Here is an 8,232-nt window from a genome sequence, read left to right as displayed (position 1 = left end):
ATATATATATATATATATATATATATCTGCCATTGAGTTTAATGTTACTCCAATTCTTTATATCAATTTATCAAATAGTTTTAAGGTTTGAGTATATTCGTTCCCATCCTTCCTAGTGCAAATTTTATGGAACCTGATAGATTGTGTAGCCTGAAAAAGCCCTCTGGAAGTTGGTATCCAACTGCCTCAGGATGACACCAAGCACTTGATGTTTCCAAGACAAACAAGATTTGTACGTAAAGAGAGGAAAGATGCCTGTGATCTGAAACCACACTCCAAACCAGGAAAGGAAGAATGTTTGTGAATGTGTGGGGTGTGCTTGTCTCTGACTCAGGACTCATTCAGGAAATCCTGAGCCCTAGGTAAAAGTCTTCAGCAGAGGCCAGAAGGCAGGGCTGGCAGCCTCCATACCTAAGATCAGATTCTGCTTTGCCCAAGTAGCTGGGTAAATAAGGATTCTGAGTAGCAAGAAACAACCTGTGTGAGCTTTGTTTTCATAAAGTTAAAAATGGTAACCTCTTTGTAACTGCAGTGTTATTAGTTAAGCTGAGATAAGAAGGAAGACAATTTGTGAATGGTACAGAAGTAAATAAGGTAAAACGTTGCATTGCGAGTAATTTGTTCTGCAAGTGTTCCGCAAAAGGAGCAAACATTAACCTGATAAATGAGCCATGTCTTGAAATACGAGTAGTACGTGATGCCAAATGTCACATGATCACAACTGAGACAATGGTTCCCTCTCTCTCTCTGTGTCACACACACACACACACACACACACACACACACACACACTGTGGGATTGTAGGTGATCGTCTTCCATGCTCGGATGCTCGGTCTCAGGCTGTGGTGTTTGGCAGAAATCAGTGATTTTTCGGAACGTTGGAAGGTGCCCACAACTGTCACTAGTGTGTTTTTTGTCGCTTCAAAGCACCTATGGACAGTCCTTTGCTTTTCCATATAAGAGTAAGCTTAGGAATGCTCTGCTTCATTCTAGGTCAGGCTGCTTCCAGATAGAGACCCTTTCCTCAGCGGTCGTATCACAAGTCACATTAAATACAGATAAGACAAGAGTTGATTCATACTGTACTGTAGTCAACACCTGTTAGTGATAGTGAAAATCATCCTACTCAATAACCCTCCTCCCTCTTGTCTCCCTCACACTAGTCACAAAGGTTTTCAAAGGTAAGTGCAGGTTAATTTATTTTTCTTCATATTTTGTATTTTCTTTATTATTTTGTATCATATTACAGTATTGTAATCATTTTTAGATGAATATTTTTGGGTTTGGAATGAATCATCTGTGTTTCCATTATTTCTTATGGGGAAATTCGCTTTGATATACAAGTGCTTTGGATTACACTCATGTTTCCAGAACGAATTATGCTCGCAAACCAAAGTTTTACTGTAAATGCAAGCCATTATTGAAGCTCCACAAATGCTAACATTTACTCCCTCACCCCAAGGCAAGGGACATTGGAAACTATTTATAAGAGGGACCCCGAGGGCTCAATAACACCCTCACACCTAAGACCAGTTCTTACATTCAAACGCTGGCTTGAGCCTGCTGTACTGGCCACTGAGCTTTTGTCAGTATGGAACATACAACATAGAAAGGAGAAAGGAGATGTTCTGTTCATATGGTGGTTAAGGACATAGGTTTCAAAGAATTGGGTAAACTTTGGATAAATTCCAGCTCTATCACTTGTTGACTGTGAGATCTTGGGCATGTTTCTTGACTTCACTCAGCCTCATGTCCCTTGCTACAGAATGAAGGTAATAAAAGAACACACTTTCTCAAGTTTTTGCAGGGATTAAGCATTATCAGTGGCTCCAGAAATCTGCCATTGGTCCTTAGGCCAATTCTATGGACTTCGTTTCAGTGCCTGTCCTCAATCAAGTGGATATGTACTATACTTTTCGCATCAAATCAACCTGAGACTTTGCAAGTACAAGGCAGTCTCCTATTAAGAGTGATATGGCAGGAAATGGGATACAAGGGGTGTAAGGTGGTGGCCATGAGTTTAAGTAGGAAAAGAATACTGGGTGACACATCGCAACTTTGAAAGATCATCAGCAGGAAATAACCATGGCAACATTGACTAAAGTTTCTTGAGCAATGTTACCAAAGGAGCTAAACCCAGAAAGGAGTCATTATGTCATTATGAGTCCTTCTTTGTGAATGCAATGGAGATGTCCTCTCAGGATTTCAAGAAGTAACTGGAAGGACATTGGGGAATGGTGGAAGTGGCAAACCTGAAATAGCATAATGGAGACAGTCCAGAATAACAGATGATACCGTTTCTCTTTTCTTCCTGACTACCCACACAAATAATCCTATCTTCACCATTGATGCCCCCGTTCATATTTCCTTTACTTACCAATGAGTTGCGCCATTGCAATGGGCAGCACCTATACTTGCTGACAGCTTCCCAACTCAAGCCCCCTGTCCTTCTGATCCTCTTCCTGAGGGCTGTCTCCATTTGGGTGTGGGGAGGAGAGCATGGCAGAGAGAGTTTGTTCAGCTCAGAGGCAGGATGGCCTGTGATTTAATGCCCTAAGAGGCCACACTCATTCAGGGGCAGGAGTTAGTAGATGAATATTCTATCTTCCAGTCCTTTGGTTGGACAATTCTGGAAAATACACTATATAAATATGAAGGAGTTCCTGTCTACCTTGCTACTCAACTCTATCTCCTCAAAAACATTTACATTCTCATAGCTACCTTAGCAAGGACTCTCACTTCATTGCTTTGCTAAATGACTTATTTATAAATATATTTATTATATATATAAACTTTCCACTTCTCGCCTCATTATGTTCACGTTTTCTCTTAAACCCTTGAGCATATTTGCAATAGCTAGTTTAAAACCCTTGTCTATTAATTCATTTTAATTTTTATTAAAAAATTTTTTTAAGTTTATCTATTTTTGAGAGAGACAGCATGAGAGGGGGAGGGGCAGAGAGAGAGGGAGAGAGAGAATCCCAAGCAGGCTCCATACTGTCACTGCAGAGCCTGATATGGGACTTGAACTCATGAACTGTGAGATCATGACCTGAGCTGAAACCAAGAGTTGGAAGCTTAACTGACTGAGCCACCCAGGTGCCCCAAATCCTTGTCTACTAATTCTATCATTGTGTCATTTTTATTTCTATTGACTGATCTCCACCACCCCCCTCCCATTATGGATCATGCTTTTCTTCCTGGCATGTTTAGTAATTTTTGATTGGATGCAGGAAATTTTGAATCCTATGTTGTTAAGTGTCAAGATTTTGTTTTCTTCCTTTCTGATCTTGGCCTCTGCTATGATGGGCAGTTAAGTTACTAGAGAACCAGCTTGATATTTTTGAGGCTTGTTTTTAAACTTCATTAGGGGGGTCTACAGAGAGTTCTTTGCCCCAAAGCTTGTTTAGCTGTACTGCTAAGTCATGCCCTTCCTGTGCCTCTGCCGAATGCCCTGAATGCTCACAAGCTCCCTCCACTCTAACAAGTCTGAACTCAAGTATCTCCCCTCCCCATACAGTCTAAGAATTGCCCAGCTTATAGATCTCTGGCCCCTCTCTGCTTGACCCAGTGGAGTTTCATCATATGCATGTGTGACTTAGCATTGATCAGAGAGACCCAATGGAACCTCAGTATAGATTTCCAGAGCTCTGTTTTCATGCATGCAGCTCTCCTTCCTGCAACCCTACTCCATAACTTGTAGTCACCTCAGTTTCCCTTAATTCAAATCTGTGTCTCCTCAAGTCAGCAAAACCACTGTGCTCTGCTTGGGATCCCCCCACCCCCACCCCCTGCCAAACCATGGTCCAGAATTGCTCCAGCAAAAAAGCCAGGGTGATCATGAACCTGACCTTCTTTATTTCCTTTTCTCAGGGAGCCTAGTCTTCTGTTGCTTATTTTCTAGTGTCTAAAAGCAGTTGTTCAATGTGTTCTGTTGAGTTTTCTAGTTGTTCATGGCAGGAAGTTAGGACTGTTCCCTTTTATATGGCTGGAAAGTCTTGGTGGCATAATTCTGAGGAACATTTTACAAGATTCCTCAGGGGCTCCATAGCAAGATTAGTCTCTACTTACTTAACAGTGACAGCTCATTTATTACATAGACTGTATTGGTATTTTTCTCTTCCCTACCCTACACTCCCCCATTCCCTCACTTGCTCTTTGTATGGTTCTTTCCAAGGTAAACTACTGCACTCAAGGGATTGTATCAGAATCTGCTTTCAGGGAAACTTGGTCACTTGGATTCCCCAGAAGTTAGATCCCAGTGTTGACTCATGTACAATTATTTTAGTAAGGAGTATAATACCAGAGAATCAGGAGGAAGGAAAATGTGAAGTGGGCAGGGAAAAAGTCAAAACCTAGAAGTTGGGTCCATAAGGCCTTGAAATGGATGTGTGTGTGTGTGTGTGTGTGTGTGTGTGTGTGTGTTTGGGGGGGGGGTAGAATCTACCAACCCCACATCCAGCACCTTATCTTCTCCTGAGAAAAGGATAGTATGCCTATTGACATTTTGTCCTCAAAATTAAAATGATAAATATTTTCTCTTTTAAGTGAGAAGTAGTTGGAATTATTTCCTTAGCTCTCAGGGTTCCCTGAAAAAAAAACAAAACAAAACACATAGTTTGACGAGGAATAAACAAGTCACAAATTAAAACCAGGAACTGGTCTTTTAACAGGCAGGTAAGAGTTTAGTTCAAAACCTTGGAGATCACACAAAAAAATCAGTGCTCTCATTTTATAGATGGGACTGTGGAGGCTCAGAGACCCCCAAGGAATTACCAAATGTCACAGAACCGTCCTATTTCAAAATGAGTTAGGACTCAGCTTTCTGATATTTAGTATAGGACTATTTCATTAACTAGATTTTATTAAATTTATTTAGTTGTGGTTCTAGGGTTGGCTTTCTAAAATTTGTAGAATCAGTATCAGGGCACTAATTAATAACTAAGAGCCCATTCACACCACAAGTTTTTGTAGGGTATTCTAAAGAAATATGATGATTATTGTGGCCAATTTGAGGTAAAAAATGGGGTCAGCTACATTGGGTGATCTGCTGAGTTACTCTCTCAGTTATTTATCACCTCCCCAAAATGTAGTGGCTGAAAGCACCAACCATTTTATCCTGGCTCATGACCCTGTAGGTCATCAGATTGGGCTAAGTGATCCCACAGCTGGACTGGGCTCAGCTGGGTGGTTCTTCTGATGGTCTCTCCTGGGTCACTCATGTGGCTACAGTCATCTGTGGCTTGAGCAGGTCTGCCTTGCTCACTAGTATGGTGCTTGGTGCTGGCTGTTGGCTGGGTTTTGTGTCTCCAGCAGAGGAGCTCTGCCCTGTTCTTATGGTGGCAGCAGCATTTCAAGATTGCAGAAGTGGAAACATTTTTTTCCCATTTATTTATTCAAGTGTAAATTACATAGAATGTTATATTAGTTTCAGGTATACAATATAGTGATTCAACAATTCCATACAATCCTTAGTGCTCATCACAGTAAGTGTACTCTTAATCCCCTTTATGTATTTCACCCTTTCTCCCACCTACCTTCAAGGGTTCTGGAATTTTTGCTCTGAAGTATCCACATCCCTTCTACCACATTCTATGGCCCAAAGCAGTATCAGCATGGAGTTAAGGGGTTTGGGAAGTAGATTTCACTTCTTGAAGTGAGGAGCTCTTAAAAATTTGTGGTTATCTTTAATCTTTCATAATTATTTAACCTCTCTGGGATATTCAATTCTCTCATCTATAAGACACAAGCATCCCTTGTAAGGTTTCCAGATAATACACATAAAGTTCATTGAGTTGTGTTGACACAAAGCAGGACTCAGTTAGTGGTTGTTACTACCATTAAATTATACTGCAGCTCTGTTAGAGTAGGTAAATGTTTTGAAGAAAGAAACATAAGATTACAGTTAAAAATAGGATTTTGTGCATGTGTGTGACTTTCATGTGTGCACGGGTCTCAGGCTCGTGTGAAAATTCAACTAATAAAGTAGATTGTCTGTAAAATTTAAGAAGCTGACAATCTGAGCATGTCAAACAATCTAGATCCAACTGTACTTTAATTTTGCTCCAGATCTGGCATGGATTTGGGCAGGTCTAGGACAAGAGACCCATATTTGACAAGGAAGATCTCCAGATCTTTTATCACTATGTCTTTAGCAAACTCCTTAACAACCATGATGTCCAAAGCCTGTTTTTGAAGTTTTGGAAAACTAAATTATTTTGAATCTTTCAATAGTTGACTATCTTATCTTTGTATACGTCCTTGTTATCATCATAATATCGAGACATGTGGATAACACAGCATTTCACTTGGTACAGGTGGAAAATAAGACTCAAAGAAATCAAGATGGTGTCTGAATAGTGTTTCTATAAAGGCCAATATCTGATCAGTCACTTGAATGCTGTCAAGATACTAAAACTTACCTAGTTTTGAGATTGGAATAACTTGTTGCTCTTCCTCAGTATGCGAAGACAGCTGTCTTAGTTTGTCCAGGCTGTTGTAAGAAAATACAATGGGCCTGTGGCTTATACACAACAGGAATTTGTTTCTCACGCTTCTGGAAGCTGGAAGTCTGAGATCAAGGTACCAACTTGGTTGAGCAACGGCTCCCTTGGATCTTAGACTGGTCTTGTCTCACATGGCAGAAGGCACGGGGGAGTTCTGGGGTCTCTTTTACAAGGCCACTAATTTCACTCACGAGGTTTCCATCCTCATAACCTAATAACCGCACCTTCTAACACCATCACCTTGGGGCTTAGGATTCAAACATGTAAATTTGGAGGAGACACAAACATTCAGACCACAGCAGCCCTTTGTGAATCTGTGCCTTCGTATGCATTTCTCTGTCTGGAACTGTTCTGTCAGCCTTTCGTTTTGATGCACTTCCTTTCACCTTCAGCAACTCCCGTGTTACTTCCCAGGTGAAGTCTTCTCTCCCCGCTCTCGCCTCTAACTCCTCCCTCCTCTGCCTGCCGAGGGCCCCAGGTATACATCTGGGTTAACACAGATCACCTTCTAGTTTAGTCTATTTACATGTCTGTCTCCAAACAGGCTCTGAATTCCTCAAGAGCAGACACTCCATTTTTATTCTTTGACTATTCAATGTCCCGCAAAGGCTTTGGCAGGTGACACATGTTCACTGATGGTTGTCAACAGAAAACACATTATTATTATTACTGAGGCTAGGTTTACCTTCAGGCCACATCGGCCCTTTGGTAATCACTGATTCTTCAGCTAAATGCTGTTGTGGGTTGTATTATGTCCCCTCATGGCCACTCCCCAGACCCATAGGTTAAAGTCCTCACCCACAGTACCTCATTGAGAGGCAAGGTCTTTCCAAATTAGAGCGAGGTCAGGAGGGTGGCCCCAATCCAATATGTCTGGTGTCTCTATACAAAGGGGAGATCCGGAGGCAGACAATCACACAGGGAGAACACCGTGTGAAGATGAAGACAACCACCTCTAAGCCGAGGAGAGAGGCTTGGCACAGCTCCTTCCGTCTGAGCCCTCAGAAAGAACCGACTTTGTGTGCACTATGATTTGGGGCTTCTGGCCTCCAGAACTCCAAGACAAAAAATGGGTTCTTGTTTAAGCCACCCAGTCTGTGCTTCTTGGTCATGACAGAGTGAGGGGAGTAATGCCAATGCTTGCTTGGATATTTGATTTGTTCATTCAGGCAAACAAAAACAAAAACAAAAACAAAAAAACCCCGACAACGTGGCCAGTGTGGAATAACCATGAAGGTCACTTACAAAATTACTTCAGGAAAAAAAATGAGAGCTCGTAGTTCACTGTTACTTATTTCAGCTTCAAGCCCGTTAAAACTGCTGCTTTCATACCACAAGTAAACTGTGGTTTGCTGTTTTTGACAGGACAAGAGTTATTATAGCCTGAACTTCAGTTTCTTTGTAGGTTACTTATGCTATAAGTGCGCCTGGAGCTTGGCAGATTCTATGATCACCTCGAGTGGGATTATGCCAAATAGGCCTAAAAGGTAAAAGCAAATACCACACTGAGGAAAAGCATCTTAATTACTTACTTTGTACAAACATGACCTTTAAAAAGTACATAGACATTCTTACTCCATTGTGTAAGCCACTGTTAACTGACTGGCGTGGAACTCTTCACAATTATGCAGTTTCCCTCCCTAGGAAATAACAGGTTCATTTGTCCTTTCAATGAATTCATATCCTGCCCCCAAACGTCAACCCCCCTTTCCCTTACGACAACAA

Source organism: Herpailurus yagouaroundi, unplaced genomic scaffold (genome assembly GCF_014898765.1).
Source record: "Herpailurus yagouaroundi ecotype Mexico unplaced genomic scaffold, PumYag 28, whole genome shotgun sequence".
NCBI lineage: Eukaryota > Metazoa > Chordata > Mammalia > Carnivora > Felidae > Herpailurus > Herpailurus yagouaroundi.
The sequence above is the reverse complement of the archived record's forward strand: the minus strand, read 5'-3'. Positions refer to the sequence as shown.